Source organism: Zonotrichia leucophrys, chromosome 3 (genome assembly GCF_028769735.1).
Source record: "Zonotrichia leucophrys gambelii isolate GWCS_2022_RI chromosome 3, RI_Zleu_2.0, whole genome shotgun sequence".
Lineage (NCBI taxonomy): Eukaryota > Metazoa > Chordata > Aves > Passeriformes > Passerellidae > Zonotrichia > Zonotrichia leucophrys.
The window spans coordinates 54,420,850-54,444,999 of record NC_088172.1 but is presented as its reverse complement, the minus strand read 5'-3'; the positions used below and the strand labels follow the sequence as shown (position 1 = coordinate 54,444,999).

Sequence of the window (24,150 nt, the reverse complement as noted above, 5' to 3'; positions counted from 1 at the left end):
TGTTGGGAGGGGAGAGGAAGGTCACATCAATAAAATCTATAGCCGCAAGGAAAGAGCTGTGTTTTAGTTGCTGCTGGCCAGGGGTCAGTCCCTGGCACTGTTCAGAGCTCTCCCATGGTAGCACTACTTCCTTAGTCTTTCTCCTTTACTAGCATGACTCTTAACAATTAGGAAGGAAAAGGGTAGTTATTGTTGTAGCAATGTTTTTGTAGGTTTATTTGGCAGCTTTTCTAGCAGGATTTTAGTACAGTTTTGATAACATGCAAGTATGGGAAAGAAGGATTTCCACATTGGCCAAAGAAACACTTGTGGCAAGACTACCTATTTTTAACATGGTTTATTTCTAGCACTATTTCAGACACAGTATTTTCTCTCCCATCTGTTGACACAGTTGTTTTGTTCTTCTGAAGACATAGTTGTCTGTCTCTTGGAGAAAAAAAGGAACACCAAGACCATGAATAGTTGCAGAGAAAAATGTGAGACCAAAACCCAGTCAAACAGTGATCTGGTCAAAAGGTAACACTGGCAAAACTTTATGACCACAATGTACAGCAATTCTTCAGATGCCTCTTAAAATTTACATCAGGTATTTCAAGTGTGACTGCGAATCTTTAAAATTCAGGTCTGGTATACTTAACAACAAAGATGGTTTATTGATCTAAGGGGTCTGACTGCAGAGCTGCTGTTGGAGCAATGTACCAGTCTGTTCATGAGGAGTGCAGACACAGAGTAAGGTGCAAACACTTTCTTTAATAAGGGAAGGAAAATGTAATGAGAACACCAAGGGGAAAAACATAAATCCCAAAGGCTGATAAAAATTAAACTGGCAAAACAGCATGAAACATTAAGCAATCCTTCTAACACTTGGGTTGCCAGGCTGTTTTCTCTGATTTTTAATGATTTTTTTTTGCTTCGCTGGAGTTCATGGTCATGATCTAGTAGGCAATCTGAAAACCTTATCTCCTCTCAAAGGCATTTCAGGCAGCTTGAGAGCTGGTAGGTGGGAGCAAATAAAACTGAAGCATGGCTAAGGTAGGACCTCTGCAGATCACTAAAGCACCTCTGTTCTTGTAGAACAGCCTATTTGCTGGAAAAGCTGCAATATGAAAACCTGATATATTAAAGGTCAAGACTCCAATACAGAGGAGACTCATCTGTATTGTGTTTTAATTTCTTTTTATGCTGAGAGGTGCCTAGGGTTCTGAAGAGGTGACAGAAAGATAAATCATGCATGACAAACTGGAACAGAAGACAAGGCTGTATCCAGAATAGGATAGCTCTGCTGGTGCAGCTGTCCGAGCACACTGTACTGACAGTGTTCCCAGCACAGCCTTCCTTCGTACCAGCAAAGTTATGTTATTTGCTGGCACAGCTTTTTCCTGAGGTCCATCTTCCCTCATCCAACACACTAAAAGTGTTTCAGTAAAAGTAAAGGTTTGTTCTAAGTGTATCCACAGTGAGAAGAGCTTTTGTGTGTGTTAGCGATCAAGTCAAGGATCATGCCTCTTTATACCTTTGGCCAAGACAGCAGAGACAGCAAAAATCTGTAAAACAGGCATGTTCTTCATTTGACTGGAGTAAGAAGTCCTCTGTAAAGGCTTCAATACTGGCTTCTGCCCCCATTGGAAATCTTACCTTCTCATGCACTTCTGCAGAAATGCAGAGATAAAATGTCTCACCACATGTGCCCTTATCAGAAAGGTTATGGTATTTCCACAAGCAAAAGAAGTTTCCAGCACTCCCATGACTGACTCCAGCTCCTGCTCCACCCCCATTCTGCAGAAGGCTCACCCACCTGGCCCTGTCCCCATCGGTGAGGCTGAACCTGGGCTAAGTACTCTTCCCCAGAGCCACAGGAAGGGGGCCTGGTGCTGCTGCCTGCTGCAGGCACAGCCTTCTCCCAGGATGGAGAAGAGAGGAACATGATGTGCAGAGACATGGGAGAAAATTATGCCAAACTAAGTGCCTGGGACTATATGGGCAGTTTAAGAAAACAACTGATTTAAGATGTATTTTAAAAATAATCTTATTAGAAAGCTTTCAGGAGCCGTGTGAAAAGCTGTTTTCCAGGTATGCTATATGGTATGACCTATTGGTCACAATCATTTAAGTGATTTAAGATTTTAAGACTGTTGTCTGTGATTTTCATAAGTGACTTTAACAGAAAGCAGAAATGAGGACCAGCAAAGAATCTGGCAGCATACTCATACACGGTTTTCACCCTGTTGAAAGAGTTTACCTGCCTTTGGTTTGACGATGTCTACAGCTGCAGCCATTGGCCACCCAGTATGATCTAATTTTTTTCTAAAACATACAAAACTTCCTATTTCTGGAAGGCTGGACTTACTCCAGGCTACTATGGTTTCCATAGACAGGAAGCTTGAAGGTCTGGGATTAAAACAGCAGGAGGTTGAAAAGAAAATTGAGGACCTGGAAATAACAACTGATAGTCCTGACGCAATCATCACTGAGAACACTGCAGCTCTGAAAAATGTAATCAACAGCCTGGAGAATAATCTCAGATAAAAGGCTTGGTTTTGGAGGCCAGTGGAAAGCTCCTGCAAGGACAGTTACAAGGCAGGTTCTGGTATACTTTTCCATAAGGGTTTCAAGACTTTTTCCTCAGCGTCATGTAGGAAAACGTGATACAAAAGCTCGTAGCTGTCCAAGCTATCCCGGCACGTCTCATTTAAAGGAAAATGTTGCTGGCTAAGAGCTATGACAGCACGTCTTGCTCTAGCTATGGAAGCCGAAGGTCCTTCTGTCCCTACTTGTTCCATGCTGGCTGAAGGCTCACATTTCTACCTCATTCACTGTGAGCCCTCATTGACCTTCAACCAAAGCCAACCCAGATGGCTTTGCCTGGAGTAAGAAGCAGAGCACTTCCACAGCTCTTCTGACAAGTAATCTCCAGCCTGTAAGCAATGATGATCCATGGGCAGAGAGTCATCTTTAAGCTGTGCAGTCCCTCGCAATTCCTGTCCACTGTCTGAGATCTGAAGCATAGATGAAGAGTTATGGAAAAGGCAAGATGGAAAGTTTAACTTGCTGCATCACTAAAGTAACAGCTGAAGAAATAAGCTTACCAGACACGCTACTGAACTTAAAGCCCCAAATAAAAATTATCTATGCTGTGGTATTTGACAGAAGACCCATTTCTTCAGGGCAGACACACAGTTTTTAGCCTGAATTTTCAAAGCTCATAAATGTTGTTGTAGACAAAGTACCCCTCTTGAATATCATTTTGTGATAGTCAAGACCAGAAAGAATAAAATGCAGACTCCAAATAGTGTACTAAACTCATCCCTCTCTAAATTGCCTATTTTACTATGCCCAGAAAACTCATTAAAAAGCAATATATTTTAAGAAAAAATTACCGACCTTTGGAACACAAATGATAATGCAGGTGAGCAGAGCCTCCACTAAATTTGATGCCTGTGTTCCCAAAGCTGGGTGCCAGCTCAAACAGATACCATAACACTAAATGGTAGAAAAAGACTGGCTGACTTAAAGAGACTGGCAGGGATTAGCTAAACCTGGTTTCTGAGGATGTTTCATATTAACATATGGTATCTTCAAGGCCTGGTTGCCCCAGGAAACAGAGAAATGAAAAAACAGGTTTTTAGGCTGCCTTTGCTTTCTCTGCTGCATTCAGCTGAGCTTTGGGGCAGCTGCAAGCAAAGACTAAGGAGTATAAGGTGGCAATTTCTCCAAGACTCATACCCTTAAACCCTCAAGGTTTGATTTTATGTAAGGGCTACAGCTCAAAAATTAGTAAAACCAGAAAATTGGTGAGAGGCCACTCTGACTGTAGAAGCTCCAACCAAGGAAAAACTGCCCCAGGAAAGGAGACAAGAAAAATATACAGGACTCAAAAAATGCTTTTGGATGACAGAATCAACACATAAGGCCCAAAAAATTGTTTCTACCAGGAAAATACAATGCTACTACTAAGAAACATAAGAAATCAAGCTAAAGGCTTCTCACAAAGAATAAAAGACACAACAAACCATAGTGATCACTCAGAAATTCAGATACAATGAAAGATTAAGAGAAGTGATAAGGTAGGGAAAAAAGGACAAAACAGATCCCTACTGAATTTTACATTTCCAAAGAATTATTCAAATTTCCACTCGAGCATTTCTAAAAATTAATATCATCATTTTTGATTCAGACAGTTATAATAGATATATTAAAATTTAGTCAATTATGTTTCAAACCATTATTGCACTGTTCTAGAACATTTGTGACCACCATAAATTTCTTACACTCCTTACTGCTTCTTGACAGAAGAGCAAGCACTCAAAGAAAAGAAGCTATTTTTTTCTGTCAGGACTACTTCATGGGAGACAAGCAGAATAACAAGATCCCAGGAAGAGGCTCCAGGCAGAGCCTGATGAACCTTGCCTGACCTTAGGACACTGCTCACCTCTTCTCTAAGGATTGCTTAGTAATACACCAATCCTACAGCAGTTTCAAATGTGATTAAAAGAGGATAAGTAAATGGAGTCGGAATTAACTGTGCTGGGGCTACTTCATTTCTTTCATTCTGACAAGTCAAAGAAATTCTTCACTTGAACGGCAGATGTAGGTTTTGGCACCTATGTTCCAATGCTTTTCATACCATTTCATAACAGCTAGTCCTGGCAATGAGCAATGAAGTCCTCAGTGGGTTTGCAGATCATCACAGCAACATGATTGGAAAACTTGATCCAAATATCGTAAAAGTCAGTGGAACCTGGATTGAGACCAAAGAGAAATGCTCTTCCGTGCCAGGTGTGATTAACTATACATCATGTTGCTCCTGTGGGTGAAAGTCAATCTTTACCCATGCACCAATTTTAATTAACACCAGAGCCTGCTTTTGAACAATGAAGTGTCATGAAAGAAAACACAACCTGGCATAGAGGAACTGTGTCTTCAATTAAAAATTCCACTGACTACAGTAACTGCTGGGTAAGACTATCACACCATTACTTAAGGGTGTGCACATACATAAGAACACACAGAGCTTACTGATCTGTAAGTCCTCTAAACCCTTCCCTGGAAACTTGCACCACGACAGACAGCTCATGTGGACAGATGTAGCTCATGTGGTCATGGGGAGACAGATTGCATCTCACCTCCTGTGTGAGATTATTCTCTAAAATGCTAGACATTTCCTATCTTTAAAACATGGAGAAATTCCTGTGAAAATAAAAGTATAATTCTAAGGAAAAAACCCAAATGTTTTAAGTATAGCCTAAATATTTATAAGATTTTATTTTTAATACCAATTTCCAGAGATTATCCACAAACACAAACACACTGTATTATGTATTGTAATACATAATTTATGCAATAATTATTTGGCATTTTACATCTGCAATAAATGCAAAGTAATATTGGTCATATTTTTATCTTACACACAGAGGGTTTTTTTGCCAATAGGGCTGTAATAATTCACATGCTAACTGGAAGAACAAGTCAGTCTAACAATAGTTGAATCAGAAGAGAACAAAAATCACAGAAACATTTAGGATGGAAGCCACTCTAAAGCCACCTAGGGTCATCCTAGGCCACCTATAATAGTCACTTACCTAGTCTAGCTGTCACTGACCCCACACCCTCCGTGGCAGTTTGCTCCACTGACCTAAATGTTGTACAGTAGTAACTCCTTTCCAGTATCGAACAGTCTAGAGCAAAGTACTCCCTGCTGTAGTTTAACCACAGTATTTCACCCCAATTTCTCTTCAGCAACATATGAAAAGATCTTGCCTTTTCATTCCAGCCCTTGCAGATACATATGTGCACCCAAAGCTCTCACTTAGGCTCTCTCCAGGCCCAATGTACCTAGATTTGTTCTCTCAAAAACACTTTCAGCTTGACTTTGGCTCTTCCATCTTCCTGAAGAGTCCTGTGAACTCAAGTTGCCCTTTGGCTCTTTGATTTTGTGGACTGAAGAGGATTTTAAATATTTGCACCAAGTCTACCTAGGAATTTAATTTATGAGGCTTGAAGTTAAAAATATGTCATTGCACAACTCCCTGCTTTCTAGTGGCATTTGTTCTTTCAAATTTAATATTGTTCTCCCAAGAGATACCTCAAGAAAATCCCACATACAAGATCAATACTCATATTAATTAAATAGCTGGAATTTAATACTGCTCTTCTTCAGCATGTGCCCTGTAATTCCAGAGAACTTCACCCAAACACCAACCCCAAGAGTGTTACCTCTCTCCATAAACTTATGCCACCCCCATTAGGGATTGCTCAGAATGAAGCCACATCAGCATCAAGATTGCCTGAACATTTGCACAGAACATCTGGACGCTGTTGAGGCCATACCAAATTCCAGCAGCAGGAACTTAAAAGCTACTCTTGCTATGCCTGGTCTGCAATAATGGCCCATATACTTTGACTTTTAAGTAAAATCCCTCACCTCTCATATGTGACACACCTGTGCTCCCAACACAGAAGAGGTCCAGGAGCACAGGAGAAGCTGGTGACCTCCTCGTGCTCCCAGAGAGTCTTTGGCTGAGCTGCCTGGAGTCACACGCTGTGTGTGCAAGGCACGTGCCACCAGACATCCACTGTCCCACCTCTGCCAGTGCCCAGCACAGGTCCCTCTGAGTGATGTCTGAGCATCCCAAAAACACAGACTGGGGTGGTCAAGCTCTCCATCTGTGACAGAACACCTGTGCTGCTTTTGATACCTGAGAAAATGCAATTGCCACAACTGTGGATTTAAAAAACAGCATTCATTTTGCATATCATTGTATCATATATATGGGACTTTAAATCAATTATCTGCCTGTAGCATAAAACAAGTCAATTTTCCCAATGAAAATACATGCCTAAAGTGCTGAAGACACACGAAGAGGGGACTTAATTTCCTCTGTTAAGACACAAAAATTGGCAGAGTGCATCTGAATGACTCTGCTCCGCTGTTACTTCAAAGGGCTGCAATATAAGACTCATCCAGCTTGTTTTCAGAATCAACATGTGGAAGGTTGGGTTTCCTAGTTTTTCACTGTTTCAACAAAGAGAGGACACCAGTGCTGGGGCTGCCTTTGCCCAGTGCCAGCATAAGAAGCTGAAAACAGGCTACAATAGCATGGCACAGCAATTTCTATATTAAAAAGAGAAATATAAACTCTGATACAAACAGACAAGTATGTTTTCCAACATGCAGCTCAGAAGACAGGCTTATTGACCATAAAATGAATTATATAACCCAACTTGTATTATGTCATCTGAGACCTTGGTTAGGCCACTATCTTTCATATATATATATGTGTGATATATATCATATACATAATTATTTCCCCCAGAAAACTGTCAAGTTACATTCCTTATGTAACACTGCTGCAGTGCTAACCTGAAGCATAATGACTGTGCTCATTATAGGGTTATTATGAGTTCTGAGATGAAGAGGTGTCAATAATTTAATTTTCTCCATATAAGGTAAAACACTGCCTGTTGAAAAGGGAATCCCAATTATATCTGTTTGAAACATTAATTCCAGTAATAAACAGGTTAAGGGCAGTAACCACAGGTCCCCCTCTGGCAAGACATACACGCCTGTAATTCAGGGGATGTGCAGGACAAGGAAAAGGGATGCTGCAACATCAGCTGCTGGACCTGGCCTCAGAGCACAATCCTCTTCATCCTTGTACTGAAGAAGATGGTTCACAATCCTGCAGTGCTTATGGCCAAACAGACTCAATGTTTTTTGTATAAAATATATAATACCTATACAAAGTAAATCTTCTGATAATTCAGTCTAGCCCTTTTTTTTTTGGTCATTTTTGCTGTCAATTCAGTTCAGCCTATTAAAGACTGTGAAAAGAAATGGTCTTCAGTGGGGATTTATATTCCAATCACATAATCTCAAATTTCTTTCAGAAAAAGAGCTATTGACCTGGTTCTTCAGTTTTCAGATAAGTGAGGTCCAACTTTCAGATGCTGCCCTTATGTTGAGATTAGGTTTGGCCAATGACTTCCTATTTAATATACTGCAAGATAAACTGATACTGTGCACTTAGGTTCCAAATGTGTTAAATCAATGTGATAATGACAGACCAAGTAGGTAAGTCTCTACCTGTCCATTTATACAGTAGTGGGTGTTTTGGTCATCTTTTCTTTTAAAGACCTGTGATTTAAAGGTCTTTTAAAGGCCCCATCTCTAGTGAACTACCTTTTGTTACTACAAGTTCTTGCAGTAAAAAAGCACAGGTGTTCCTTTCCAAGGATTCCACTGTATCCCTCACCATCAATATCCAATTGAGTTGCAAAGCATACTCTGGATTCTGTCAGACCCCTTACTGGGGCTTGCCCTGGTTTGTTCCTGATGTTTGCCTGCACTGGTATTCCCAAGAACCAGCTGGGCTTTGTTCAGCGCAGGCCGATGGATCAGCAGGAGATCACGGACCGCTGCAGTGCTCGCAGCAGCTGCCTCTGCCTGCTCAGTCTCTCTCTGCCCTAAAGCCTGCAGTCTGCCTCAGTGCAGCCAGGGCTCAGGGCTGATGGATTAGACCCCCCTGCTATCTAAAAGAGAGGTTTCAATGACTGATGTTCAGGTGTAAAGGTCATGAGGGTGAAATTAAAATCTTGGGAACAACATGGAATGCAGATAAGTTTATTTTGGTGTGTTACCAGAGTTTTAAATTTTTTAACAAACTAGCAAAAGAGAAGAAATCCTGACTTTAGGGCTTCTGCTCCATCTAGCTCATCTGCCTGCTCCAGGCAGTTCACCTAATGCAGCAAAGTACAAGCCAGCCATAGTGAGACAGCCCTGTTTCACAAGCTCACTGATAAAATGCACTTTCATTTCTATGGCTCAGCCCACAGTCTGCCACCTTACAGAGACTCCTCCTGACCCCAGCCCTGCAGGGTGAGCCAGCATTCCATCCCCTCCACTGTCAGACAAGTGACACAGATTTGCAGCTGGAGGTGAGAGAACAGCTGCAAAGAAAGTGCAAACCTTGTCACGTCCACGCTGTCCCTACAAATCCCTGCCCTCTCCTAGTGGCACTCACAGCCTGCCTGCCCTTTTGGGCTCAGCCCCTTCTTCCAGTGCCCCCCAAGCCACTGGGACCAGCACAGGCTCCACTCCCTGCCTGAGATGCTGAGGAGTGACGACCAAGAGTCTGCTCCAGCACAATCCACCCCAAACCATAACTCTAAATGTATCTTCAATTCTACTCATGTATTTATAGGCCCTTGCATGGGGACAAATTATGCTTTCAAAAATATTACAGGAAAATGCTGCAAGTGGTTGTCATAAAAAAAATCCCCATCATAATTTCATTAAAAATTAACAGAAAGAAAGCATTAGTGTTGTCCTGCCAGCTGGGGGTTGGGGGGTATCTCACATTATTAAATTGAGAAGGCCAGCAATGGAAAGCCTTTTTAGATTGGTGTTTCCATTCCTTCCTCTTTTGCTTGGTTCAAAAGTCCTGCATAATTAATACTGTAGTACTTAATAAATGCTTATGAACCTACTACCTCTCTGCTTTTTCCATTTAATTAGGTGATTGACTTCAGGCATACTATAAATTATAATGACAATTTAATTACTTTTTTAATGTGCACACTTAAAAGATTTATAAACAGAAATAGGGTAATACAGTGCACTCAAAATTAGAAATACTATGAACTGGAGAACAGCACAAAGTAATGACATCTAAAGTATCTCCTCAGTGGCTAAGCAGCTGCAGTGACTGGGAGGTAGGATATTTAAAGTGTCTGGTACAAGCACAGAAAACTGTATATTTCTGTCCAAATGCCCACATACACAGCTTCTAACTTTTCCTTCCAGCATTTGCGCATCCCACTTGACTTCATGGCAGAAACATAAAGGAGTTCCAAGGACAAGTCAGGCTGAATACTGCAGTGACTCTTAGGTCAAGCATTCACAAGAAGTGGAAGACCCTTTCTCTTCTTTTAAACAAATCATAAAACTTCTGCATCACTTCATCATAACACAGTCATTGTTAAAATTTGCAGGGGGCCAAAATCTCTTACAATATTCCAGCTGACACAGGCAAACTGCCAAAGAGCATGGACTCCATCCTCTCATGAACAGACCCTTCCTAGTCAGGAGGCAGAAATGTCTGAGAATATTTCAGAGAATATTTCACACCACATCCTACAACAATCCAAGTTAACTCTTCTCATATTGTTGTTGTGCCATCTAGGGCTCATTCTCCTGTCACTTACAGGAATTAACAGCTAAGAGGATTGCATATATAACAAACCAAGTAAGAATCAGATCCTTCAAACTAGCGCTTAAAAAAACAATTGCTAAACTAAAAATGATCTTTTAAATTTTAAATAGTTTAAGATTATAAAAGATCAGTTAACCTACTTAGTTAGCCTACCTAAATGTCCAGACATTCCCAAGCCCTGGTTGGTTGTTACAAAGAAAGCTATATTTTCTACAAGTTACCTGTCACCAACAGAGAGAGATGATAGCATTTGTTTTAAATCATGCAGTGTGCTACACTGGTGAAAATTTCTCATGTAAAAAAGCCATTAAAATTTGGTATAGAGGAGACGCTTTCCCATCTGGGAGCTGAATCTGGTTTGGTGTGACTATTCCTGTCTGTTAATTTAGCGGTACAGAGTATAACTCTACATTCTTAGCATACTTACTGGGAATGCTGGCATCTCTGTAACCAGAAATGCTTACAGAGAGGAAAAAAAAAAGACTGGGCAATTCACAGTGTGCTAGAAAAATTATGGGCAATTCCACGTTTTAAGCATCATCTATCAACAGTGTTGAATAGTTAAAAGGGGAATAAATTTGAATGCATTGCCAAGGCAAATGCTGTGATAATTGTATCTGCTTCTCCTTTTCAATACAGAAAAAAAAATCCCAGACGCTTATCTCATTTGGAGCCAGTAGAAGCTGAGTGGAAAGTGGATCAATCCCACAGCTTCATCGTGGCTGCCTGTCCACCTTGGCCAGCACAGAGCAGGAGAAGTACCAGAAAAGGTACAGGTAAAAGAAAAACCACCAGGAGGCTGAGCAGCATGGTGAATCACAGGGAGCCGCTTTGTCTGCAGCTTCCGCTCTCTGAGGAACTGTGCAGGGCTGAAACAATGGCTCTCCTACGGAGCTGCATCTCATCTACCTCATCAGCAGCCAGTGATGAATGATGGGTCAAGAGGGCAGCAGACTTTGGGTGCACAACCCTAAATACTTTATCAAAGATGGCAAAAGGCCATGTGCTTCAATAACACAGCAAATACTTCCTTTTGCTGTGTAGCAGACAAATTCCTTCCTCTCTGCTGGCTCAATCTGAAGCTTTTTGGTTCACAGCTCAGAGTGTGTGCGAGTTTTACATTCACAAAACATACACGTAAAAAAGCTTCAGTTTTATTCCTGAGACCATTCAACTGTAAACATTCTCACAGAAATGGAAAGTCAGTCCTATCTGTGCTGAAATCCTATGCTTTCAAAAATACGTAATTCTAGGGATTGTGGGGCTTATAGACAATAGAAGAGGGCACGTTTTACTTATTTTTAAAACAGAAACTGAACAGTAAGAATTGAAAAAAATTTAAAACTGTAACTCATTCAAACTTTTCCTACTGGGGTTTCCTAAAAGAAAAACATACTGATTTGATAGAAATGAAAAGTTCAATAAAATATAAAAATTTTGTCCCTGGTTTAAATGAAGAGAAATGAAAATAATAGGCCTTGTGATATAACAAGATACTTCAATACTAAAGTTTGACAGTATTTTGCTAGTTGATGAGTTGTAATACCTTCATGACATAAAAAATATGCAAAATAAAACTGTAGCAATATTTTAAATGTTCTGAAGTAAGATGTCTTACTGCTTAAGAGTTGTCAAGGTTTTGTCCCCATTAGAGGAGAGGTAAAGTATTTCAGAACCTTCTGCCATCTAAATTTTCTTTCAACCACTTTTGTCTTCTGCTCCTCCTTAGCTGTTTCTTTCTATTTTTATTCCTCTAGATATCTTTAAAATTTCATCTAACTGCTCTGAATTTGACAACAAAACTCAATGTTCCAACAGGACAGAAAGCTGTGGGCTCTTGTTTGGTTTCTAAAGGAAGCGGCAAAAAGCAATCTTGGAAAAAAAACCTCCAAATCAGCTGTGATCATTTCAGCTGCTTTACAAAAAACATCAACAACAGAAGAAGCCCACTTCTGTTCCTGCCCACCCAGCACCAGAAGCCGAGGTAACTTTGGGATCATTGTTTAATGGCAACAACACTTAGTCCTGGATCATCACGTTCCCATTTTGGAGACTCTGAGGAGTTGGTGGACACCAAAACACCGATGTGAGCAGTGGCACGTGGGCAGCGAGTTGTGCCATCCCACCACCTACCATGCAGCGGCACGGGAAAGCTGAGCCTTTCACCTCCAGACACATCAGGGCAGACGAAATGGGTGCTTTCCCTCCCAAAGATCTTACATCATTTTACACTACTGCAATGGATTTGCATAATTTCAATCAAACAATGTATTAAAAATCTTACCAAAGGTCTTGAATTTGAACACTTCAGAACTGAACAAAGTAAATGGCACTTATGCTCACAAAATGGAAGGTCTTGGAGTGGAGGTATCTCAACTTCCCTGTAGCCCTGCTGAACTAATTACAAGCAGGCCTGACATCTCTACTTCAGTCAAGTGAAAATTTCAGATTAAAAAATGAATGATTTTAATTGATAACCATACTGAAAAGTTTCTAAAACAATAATAGCTTTTACACAACCACTGCTGCCCAAAAAGGAAATCAACACAGAAGTAACTCACCCTCTGAGTATTTTCATTCCTTTTTCAGAGTGTGAAACTAAGATTGGCACCAAACTGCATCACCTTTTTAATGCATTTTCCATCCAAACTGAGAGGCACTTGAGGAACCACAGTGATGTCCCAGAGAAAACACATTCAATATAGCTTTTTTGCTACACCCACCTTCAGTTCATGGCCCAGCACTCTGCTCCCATTTAGTCATCCAGGTGAGGAGAAGCTGACAGCTGGGGGAGGGAAGAGATTGGGAGCCATATGGAGCTACAGTCAATTTTTGGTATGTATTTGTGAATAGATACAAAAGAGAAAAATGCTGGCATGCATAAATTCATATTTTATCAATACATTTTGGTACTTATTGTCAGAGCAATTTATTCCAAAATCAGTTTTTAAAAACATACAGCAGTTTAAAGAAAATTCCAATCCTGACTTATTTCTTGCCACAAATCCAGGATCCCAATGGCATGAAGCAGGAGGCAGAATCCCACACAACAGGGTTTACCTCATGATGCCAAAAGGGAAAGTGGTGCAAATAACCAAGAACCCAAGAGAGAGATTCTCTAGGTCACTGCTCCCTGGGAATGGGGATGCTCCAGCAGCCAGCTTTGGCACAAGGAAGCATTGAGGGCCCACATCCGAGCTGCTCACACACAGGGCAAGGAGAGCTGATGGTTTTGCATGCAGCATCTTGTGATAACAAAGGTTATCAAAATTACAAGATTCATTAGATTGGCTGCCTGTAATTGCTTGCTGCACCTACAAATGTTCAGTTTCACTTCTCAGACTTATTCAAATAATCCAGCCCCCACGGGCCTGCAAACCTGAGCTGCAAGTCTGAATACGGAAGGGGATTTATTAAAAGACTGCTGGTTCATCTGACCATGACAGAATGCTAAAATATGAAAAAGTAATGAAACACACAGAACATTTCTGAGCCCCAGATTATGTTTGGCCTGGATCCAATGGACACGTTTGATATCCACTGGCTCCCCTATTACAGACTGTTATCTCCCCAAACTTTGATCTAAGGCCACCACAAGAGCAGAGGAGAGAAAGTATCTGTGAGAGTCACTTATTCCATTAGTCAGAAATCAAAAATCAAAAGAGCCACTTGAAACACTAACAGAATGAAAAAATTCATCACTGCCTTCAGAGAAGGGCAAAAGACCTTATTTGTAATTGTTGATTGGAACATGTGCCATGGCAGAAAATTTCTGGACTCTATTACCAGCTCTTAAATAGTTCTGTGGCTGGACTCCAGCAAATGGTTTGAATTTTTTATGCTTTTTCAAAATCATAATAAAAACCACATACCCACCTCACAGAATAGAGGCTTCATCAATGTTCCTAACTCACTCTCAGCTTCTTAAGTAGACAGTCCTGCAAAAGTGCAGAGCATCATTATTTAGATTTGATTTGTTGTTGTTTTTTTCAAATAATCCTGTCTATTACTTTGTTGGGTTTTTTAATAAGTATTTTTCAGGTAGGAACAATTTTGGATGCAAAATCAGCATCTCTGCCTGGAAACTAGCCTCAGGCTTCTGCCTCATGCATATGTGTACATCATATTCCTACATCTTCCACAAAACAGAAAGTGAGTCTGTGAACAGGTCAGTAGGATAAGCCAAGCAATGTACATCTAAATCTGAATGCAGAACAAACAAAAAAAGGGGGTATTTTTAAGAACAAAACTCTTTCCTAAGAACTTCATTTCTTCATGGTCACACAGTCTGGGTGCAATGTGTAAAAACTGGCTTTCTGAGGCACTGTGGTGTCTTCTGAATCACTGCCATTACCTGAGAAAACCCCAGGAAGTGGTTTGGATGAGAAGCTGGACCCAGCTTGCGTAGGTATCAGCTGATGTCAGAATACACACAGCACAAAGCCCTAACAATATGGACATTGTGAAACCGGGAATAACCTTCTCTTATCTCCTGCAGTTGGGGAAATCATTTCTAACCCAGTGACTGCAGAGCTTAGCAATAAGTCAAACAGTTAATTATTCACTATGCTTCCTAATTAATCTTCATTTCAGACCAAATCTTTGTATGCCCATAAAAACACGAAGATCTCCAGTGAGGGAAACAACAGCATGAGCTTTTGGACCTCCTTCTGCAAAGCAATTCGTTTTTCCATAAACAGTTACTATTAAGCAAGGACAAAGCAACAAACCAGACAGCCATCTGTGTAAACCAATTTAAAAGGATGGTGACCTCATAACATTTTTCAAACTAACGCTCTCCATTTAACTTCTGCCACCCCGTCCTGCCCCGGCAGATGCTGGGTTCGAGCAGGTCCTCGGGTGAGCACGGTGCTCTCGCTTCAGGGAAAGCTGGTGCTTTAAAGCCACAGCGATTTCAAACCCGTGAAAAGAGCATGTCAATGAAAATACCTCGGCATATATGGAAGCAGGGTAACCTTAGTGGCTGCCCACGCTCCCAGAGGGTGTTGCCACAAAGGTCTGTGCTATGTTTGCCAGCTGAGCTTCCTAGAGCTATGAGGTCAAGCGAGCACAAAGGTTCAGGCCACCGATGGTAACACAATCCCTGCTGAACTGTGTTCTTTCTTACGACCCAGAGAGAAGCCAGAACAAGCACAGATGGCAACCACATTAGAAAAGAAGGCAAACTTGATAGCCTTAGATCCACACTTATGAATCCACGTACAGCACGGCTATGCTGTGTGTGCCCAGGATGGCCACAGCATCCCCAGCGCATTCTGCCTATTTAGATTTGAATCCAATGAAGCTTCAGGCAAAATATGCAAAATAAAATCCCAAGTAGAACACCTACAAAGAAGTGCAAGTAATAAACACCCAAGGACATGTCTTGCACAAGGTCATTGCAGAACTGTCCTTTATTCCATTTACTAAAGTCAGTCACAGCCACACAAGAGCTGAGAGCAGAGTGCATCAGATGATGGTGACATCAGACCATTGGTAGCACACCAGAAGGAAGTGCTCAAACTCATTTACAAGGGCATGTGGACTACAAACATTTCAGTATCAAAGAAGGTAACTGAAAAAATGTATATTCTGTATAGTCTCTTTATATTTCCAAACATCAGAACAACATAACAGCATATAAACTGTATTTCAAGTGGTGGAAGAAGTGTGTGCTTCATTATACAAAGATGGTGTTTCTAATCTACGTAATGCAGACACGGTAAAAATTACCTTCCACAATGCCAAGGCTTGTTACATGGACTCTTTTTTCTTTAACCTGCATTTTCAAAGAGTCATTACTTTACTGCCACAGCGCCTGATGTTTGTGTGCCTGGTATTTGTGTTTGCTTTAAAATAATGGCTGTGAGGTGAAGGTAACTTGCCCTTCTGACCCAGTGCGTAATTGTACAACTGTTTGTGCAGTAATAACCCATGGTACACATAAAGTGACAGTTCTCTAATTGGCATTTGCTGAACACAAGGGCACCCTCTGCAAACACAGTGGCTTTTTTTATTGGCAACCTCTTTAATTATTTCACTCTTCTAACACAGAATCTCCTTTCTGTCATTAGAGAAGAACAAAACGTTCCTCACCACAGCCACAGTAATACTATATATTTCTTAATATGTATCACTGAATACTATTAAAGATTAGCCTTAAAAGACAGAGTAGTATTAACAGCTGTCCTGGGAATTTGTTCCAGAAAACGGAACACTTCTGACCTTTGAGTCTATGTTTCAGTGCCTTTTTGAGATGCTTCAGAACAAAAGTTCAAGTGGCATCTCCTTTCAGTTTGTCTCATCTTGTTGCAAGTTAAAAGTGAGGACAGAAATCCAAGAGAAGCCTGGCTGGTGCTGCTTTCCCTTGCCTTCAGTTCTGCCGTGTCAGCTGATGCTGGCACATGCAGCATATTTCTCTGCTTCCCTTGGTTTTGTCTTTCCTTGGTCGCTGCTTTGAGCCCCCACCCAGCCATCTCCACAGCTCTCCTGTCACTGCCATGTTATGTAAAAACTCAGAAATGGCTTAGGAAACATTTAAATCTGTGCTATCTTGGCAAGCAGCTAATCCTTGAAGCAAATGCTACTTACACAACAGAGTGCCTGCATTTCCTACCCTGGCGTGGAGATGTCATGCCTCATCTCCTAAGGCTGGAAGAAATGCACAGCGCTTCATAAAATAGCTCTGACTTTCCATTTCTACTATATAAGCATCTTGTTATCTGTTTTCATAGGGAGGGAAAATGGGAAAGGGAATTCCTGGAAGAGATTACAATTGTCAAACTGGCTTTTGATATCTGTTAAACAGCTGAAGCATTAATTTTTTGGCGGCACTGTTAAAAGCCTATGAGAGCTTCCTGACTGAAGTGGAGGAAATAGTACATTTAGTTCAACTACAAGCTGTACTTTTTAAAAAATCCATATGAAAACAGACTCATTATTCATTTTTCTGTTAATATGTGGTTTTGCCCTGCAGTTTCAGTAATATTTTTTGTAAGACCTGGCAGTCTCAAAAAAGAACTGTAACTTAGAGCTAATGTTTTAATAAACTCTTGTTTATACTATAGTCAAACCAGAACAAACAAAATACAGCTACAAATGACATTTTTATAGGAAGTCAAGAAAAAGATTCATGTGTCTGAATATTTTAGTTACAGTGTGGTAGGCATGGCTATTATTTCCTGTAAAGCCAAATTGTATCTTTACGGAACTGGAAGAAGGCTACCCTGGGAATAGAACATGGATATGACTTGGGCCTCTAAAGAGCAGCTGGATAAAAATACCTTACAATTTAATGCAAAGCTCCCATCAAGTATTCTGAGAATTTTACAATGGAGCAATGGCAAGATATGGCCATGAGAAATGTTTGGAGTCTTCAAAATACCACCATGCTGGATTACTGCAAATGCCTCCCTCTGTGGTAAAACTGATGAAAAATTTCACAAAGAAGGTTTGCAATGAGATAGGCAAAAAAATGATCATTTTTAAAAGGTGATCTTAGAATCCCAGAAATTAGTTCAAAAAGGAAATTATCAAAGTCTATTAGATCATATTATATCTAAGTAAGAAAAATCTATGTAGTATATTTTTCAGCATTTTGTCCAGTTCACTTTTTAGTTGCTCCAACTAATAAGGTCCTCTAGTTTCCCTCAAGAGAACAGACTTCCACCATAATGGTTTTTTTCCTAGTAGTTAAACTAATGTTCCTTTTGCTCATTTGCATCATTTTGCTACATCATACCTCTTTGAGACATTCCCTTCCAGGTGATCTTGTCTCTGATACCACTATGATATCTAATTTAATAGAAATCAAGGTATAAAATGCTAAACTAAAAAGAGCAACTGACCTTCTGATATTCAGCCTTGCTCCCTCTGTAACCAGCAACAAGCTCCTGCTTGCATGAGACTGTGCTCCTGGTCAAGAGTCAAGAGGGTGGAAAATCACTACCTTGCTTCTAAAGACAGGCTGTATTTCATCAGTGCATGGCTCTGAGCTTTATGGGGAATGGAGAGCTAACAGCAAAGTAGCCTCCATGATTTGGTTAGACTAAGAAAATTTGATTACTATCACTTTTCCCTGCATGTTAGTGAAAGGGGGTTTAATAAGTTTTCTGTTTCTTAGTTGTAATAACCCCTTTTTATTCCCAAATTGCAGACTTCCAGATTAGGATGTCTGGCTGGCCTATGTCTAAAGAAATAGAATTCCTTGAAGGAGAGAAAGGAGTTTCACAATGCAGATTGTTATCCTATCTCCCAAGCAAGGGACAGTCCTCAGACCTCATGGACTGACTTTGTATCTCCTCTGTCCCTGAACAAAGATGGTCCCAAGCAGCACACAGAGCAATCCCCAAACATTCATTCACTTCACAACCCAAAAGGATAAATAAGTGTGCAAGAAGAAAAGAGAGTCCATCCTTGAGGATGCTGGAATAAGTTTGTGAAAACAAAATGAATAACTGGTAAGGAACTTAATTTTTTAACTTTGTTGTTACTGTTTTTAACTAGCAGGGTAGCAACTGGCAATTATACTTGAGAAAGACTGGTTGAGTTTTTGGAAAACTCCTCAATGCTAAAGGCCTGTCTGCAGAGGGACAAAGTCATGTCATGAAACTACAGACACTTGGCAAACTCCTCAGCAATTTTGAATAAGTACCTTGTACTGCCCTTGTGTTATTAGCTATTGCAGTATCATGTAAATCCTTCATGACAGTGCCATTTTTGAAGTGCCGCTGTACCGTCAGGTGTCCTGACATTATCAAGGCTCCTGGGGATGTCAGTGTGAGGTATCTCTTTCTTGCCTCCTTTACAGCAAGGTTCCAAGCCAGGATGTGCAAAAGGCCAGCATGTGACTCAGAAAAAATGTAACTTGGCTTAGAAAGAAGCTTCTTCCCTCACTGTCTCCTTGGAGTCCAGGACCTCGTTATCCAGGATAACCCTGTCCATTAGCCACTCCTGCCTCAGGATGCACGCCTGGCTTTTCATCTGAGAACAGTGGCTGGTAGGGAGTGCTGGTGGCTGCAAGCAGAGGGACAGGGACACTGGGCTGAGTCACTGGAAGCTCACCACTTGTTGAGCTGTTTGAGGTCCTGCAGGAAAAATGCTCACTTTGTGACACTGAAGAAAAATACTTCCAAGAGCAAAAATTGCTAGAAGAGCTACTGCTCCGTGTAGATATAGGAAAAGAGACCAAGAAAAGACTTTGCCACAGTTTACAGGAGTTGGTGCCAAACTGCTGACATAAAGGAGGCACCTTCCTGTCTGCCACAGTACACAGCCTTCACCTGCAGTATATTCCTTCTCTCTTCTGCCCACGTGCCAATAAACAGGTGGATTTCATGGATTTAATTTAACTGTTTGATGACAGGGTAACATTTATAAATCTATGAAATTACTGACAACCTAGTCCTGGATCTCCAACAATCTATTAAAGACACTAGCCACTTGCAGGGAGGACTGAGCAGATGACTAGAGGTCTCAGGACCGAGGTTATCAGGCACGGAACACACAGGAAGAGCTGAAGTGTATCTCACTCCATTCACTCACATTACTGTATACACTAACATCAAAAAGATGGAAGACACTTCATTCACTGGACCAAGTGGATTAAAAAAATTATATTCACAAAAATGAAGCAAGTTTTTCCACTGTCCCAACTTTTCTTTCCACTGTATTTTTCTTGTATTTTTTCTTCCTCTTCACTTTTGTTAGTCTATCACTACAAATATGAGCAATGTTTATGAGTAACTCCTTATTTTTCCCTACAGAAAACTAATGCCTAAATGAAGTGATGGCTAACCTTTATTTTTTCCCCGGTACCCAAAGGAGCAAAACCCAAAACAAACCAATGAAACTGTATAAGCTATTGCTCACACAAACTGACCAAAACTGCAGTTTCCAAGCATCTGGGAATTGCTTCACTCATTTCAACTGGACTTTAAGGAAACACAAAGATCACCTTGAGAGATAAAGTATTTATGACTATAATAGATGATTTTGAATGAAAACAAACAAAATATACCATGTCCCCTGAAAATGTCAAATCACACTTTGCCTCATATTTCAGAATACTTTTACAACCTATAGCCAGCCCACACTAATAATGTATATTTACTTGTGTTTGAGATTTCACTAATAAATGAGCAGCACTGCCTGCTCTGGACAGTCACTCTTCAAACAAAATAGTGCCGTCAAAACAGTGGGCCATGGCAAGGTGAGCTTTCTAACTTTTTTTCTCTTCTTTCTATCCCAGAGCACCTCTTTACACTCAAGAGTATTTAAGCTCTGAGAGTACTTTGTGTAAAAATGATCCAAGACTATTAAGTACCAACTCATGACCCTCAACAAATACCCAATATACATCAGCTGTACAGAGCAAACAGTCATAGATTTAACAGGTGGGAGAGGTGGAAGAGAAAAGAATAGCATTTAATCTTAAAACAGATTTCAGAATGAAGCCCCAGTATTCCTGTGTCAGATTCAGTCTCCGTTTTTGCCTCCCAGGTATGGTAATTACAGTGCTGTGCCCACTGGGAACTAGCTGCACATTGAAACACCAACACGCTTTGCTGGGGGAGGGAGAGCTTTGCCGATGGAGATATTACAAGATGCAGCAGTGAATACTCTGACTTTTGGTCAATGTGCAGTATCCCTTGCTCACAACACCCAATTATTTTAATTAAGCAGATGAATACCTGGTTAGCCACTGTGCAGGGAAAGTTTCAAGATTTTAAAGGCGGACACTGAATAAATGAAGGCTCTTCTGGAAAAACAAGGCTTTAGCTACTGCAATCATCATTCCTCAATTCAAGCTGTGCCAGCAGAACTTGGTGCCTGCTCTTAGTTGCTGAAGGCAACAGGGTGTAGGCATGCAGACCAGGCATCCATGGGGCGTGACTTCACTGCAGGCTCAGCACCTAAATTAAGTTTGTCCCCAGCACGACATCTCTGTCACAGCACACAGGGAGGTACCTCCACACCCTGCCACATGCCAGTTTGGAATTCATCCCTCTGCCTTGGCCTCAGTGCCAAGCATCAGGAAACGGCAGGCAACTTGCCAACACTTTTTCTTAGAAAACGGCAACCCTTTCTGGAAATGTTCTGAAGGTTTGGAGAGTCTTTCTGGAAAGGTGGTACTGCTGAGCTTTTGCACAAATACTGTAAATGAAAGCTACCCCAAAATACTATCACTATCCTAAAACATGATACCCCTAAAAATGGGGGCAAATGAGGTCAATATTAGCCAAAAGATATTACTGTGGAGCCAGGCATTTTGATTCCTAGAGAGCTGAGGTAAATGACACATATAGTAGCATCAACCAGTTAGCGAGCTTTACATTTGCAAAGCACATCCTAGGAAAATCCACTGATTTTTAATGCAAATGACTCAAGATTCATCAAAACATTTTGTGCTCAACCTTCTACAGATTTTGCATTATATAACCAGTTTGTCATGAATCCCAAAATGTTACTGAAGCAACTGAAAAAAACAAACCCAAAAATAAGAGTATGCTTGTAAATCACAGTTCAGTGAAGACCTTTCCATTCCCTCCTCTCCCTGTCTTGATTTTCCAAGCTTCTTTTTAATTGCTGCTTCTCTTCCTACTGTTTCTGCCAAATGCAATTCTTGACCAGCACTCAACTAGCCAGAGCAGATGAGGAAATTTACTTCAGCCCCAGTGCAGGGTTGGACCAGGCACCTGTCTGAAAGGGGCAGAGAGGTGCACACAGCCCGTATGGCCCAGGGCGAGGGCACACCTGTGCGCACTGTGCCAGCAAAGGCACAGACAGGGGTTAACTGCCTCCTGCAGGAAGCCTGGTTCCATTCATTAACTACGACCTCTGGGCTAGTACATGCGGAGGAGGGAGCACACAGGCGAGTTCAAACAAAGCTGCTGTTTTCCCTCCGAAACTTTTCAAGTCTCAGAATCTCGCACAAAGCCCGCTCTGCTGTCACCTGAATGGGAAACAATAGCAGGCGCTCAAACAAGCGAGACCCGCGTGAGAGTTTGCAAGCCCAGCCTGTGCGGAAGGCCACCTGCCAACAGGAAGAAGTGGTGAGAAGGAATTTGGATCCAGCTGCTATCCTCCCTCAGCCAAACAATGCCACACGATAAACAGCATTAAGGATTTTTTTTTAATCCTCAATCACACTGGGAGCATCTATATCTGTCATTTTTACTCCCTGGTTACCAGGAGAAGGGCTTGAGAGATTTCTGTGCAGAAGTTTGCAGACAGCCAATCTCTTGTTTCCTATCATAGCTTTATCAAAGGGATTGAGACAAGAGGAACAGGAGGGAAAGAAGAAGAAATGACAAAGTGCCTCGCCGTAGGGCTGACTCAGGCTGCTAAATTCATCACAGGTAACACAGAAAATCTTGTAGCTGTCTTGCAGCCCCATTTCACATGTCAGACAGAAAGGCAGAGTGGACACAGAAAGAGGAGATAACTCAGTATCTGCAGTCCCGATTTCCTTAAAATGAAGTACTGAACACCAGGAAATGAACTACGACTGTGTGCTCAGTGGGTCACTGTGGCAGGTGCAACTTAACCTTAAGACCACGTAGCCTACTGCACCTCCAGATTTAGCCCAGCAGGCAGCACCTGGGTGAAGCATGCCAATAAATCCACTCGCCGCCGATGGTTAATAAAAAGGGTTAAAAACCAACCAGACTGCAGCTGAAAATTCCACAGCGTTTCCCTCCACAGCGCTGCGAACTGCGCGTCTCCCTGGTTTCAAAGGCACGGGAAAGCTGCCCCTAAGATCGGCCAGGGGAACACATGGCAAGGCCGGTGCCACCGGCGGGCAGGGGTGGCCGGGGAGCCGGGAGAGCGGAGCATCACGGGCGGGACGCGGCGATCCTGCTTCCCGGCGTGCGGGGACGCGCCGCTGGCGGCAGCGCCGGGTGCAGCGCCGAGGAACCCCCCTCTCCTTCCTCCCGCCCCAGCCCCCGGTGAACACCCAGGATCTGGGCACTACCTGCGGTTATCAGCAGAGCCATGCCGTGTCTTCAGTCATTCAAGGAATTTAACAGCCTGGAAATTCCCGTTGTCCATTATTTGAGGTCACAGATAAAAGCTAAACAGCAGCCGTGACTCCCATCAATCATAAGTCACTCACTGATAGAGCGTATGGTAGGAGACCTACTGATGTAAGCTAGTCACCAGAGAAAATACCCACTGATGACGCATATCCAGGCACAAAAATAGTTACAGGGCCCCCAAAGGGATTATTCAACAGCCTACATTTAGATATTCCTTCAAGAGACCCGCAGTCAATTTGCTGCTATTAGATGGCTGGGGAACATTGAAGTTTAAGTTTCCTCAGCAGACATAACCACAAATAGCTGGTTTAAATAAGCTACTGCAATTACAAGCTGTTTTGTAAATTTTAACACTGCATTATAGCGATTAAGTCTAAACAGAACTGGCTAAAAATGCTGTATAGCCTTTGCTCTCAATATTTACCAATCCCTTCTGCATATTAGCCAGCAATGAAAAGAACAATTTAAAATTCATTCACAAATGTTTAAACTAAGCCCCTCGTGCTAGCCTAGAGCAATGTTTCTTTATCATAAAAAACCAAAACAATATATGCAAAATGGTACGGGATATTTCGGTGCTGCTTAAATGCTATCTTGATCAACTTTTGCCTTAATTTTTATCCTTCTTTGGTATTTGGCTCTGTACTACACACAAAGAAAAATACCCAAATAGTTAATTTTCTTGCACAAATCAAAACCATGCAAAGGTAAGTGATTGCAACATGCAAAACCACGTACCGTGTACCCGCTTTGAGCAGGGGCTAGAAAGAGGATCCCCAGAAATCCCTTTGAGCCTAAATTATTCTGCAATTCTGTGCAGCTGGATTTTTTGGCATTAAAAACATAATCCTCTAAATTAACCAATCAACTGATAATCCTACAATACTTCTGCCCCCTTC

General features: G+C 41.4%; 1 protein-coding gene across 6 annotated transcripts in view; it reads right to left on the bottom strand.

Annotated features, from left to right (window-relative positions):
- Positions 1 to 24,150, bottom strand: part of HIVEP2 (HIVEP zinc finger 2) — a 136,840-nt gene that overhangs the window by 61,512 nt on the left and 51,178 nt on the right. For 2 of the 6 annotated variants that reach the window (XM_064708281.1, XM_064708278.1), the window contains one exon: positions 14,088 to 14,149. The exons of 1 other annotated variant lie outside the window; for it this stretch is intronic. The gene's annotated coding sequence lies outside the window, so the exon portion shown is untranslated. Of the gene's footprint in view, positions 1 to 12,934; positions 12,997 to 14,087; positions 14,150 to 23,187; positions 23,314 to 24,150 lie in introns of those variants that run through there. 3 more of the 6 variants (XM_064708280.1, XM_064708282.1, XM_064708284.1) reach the window with 3 other exon arrangements.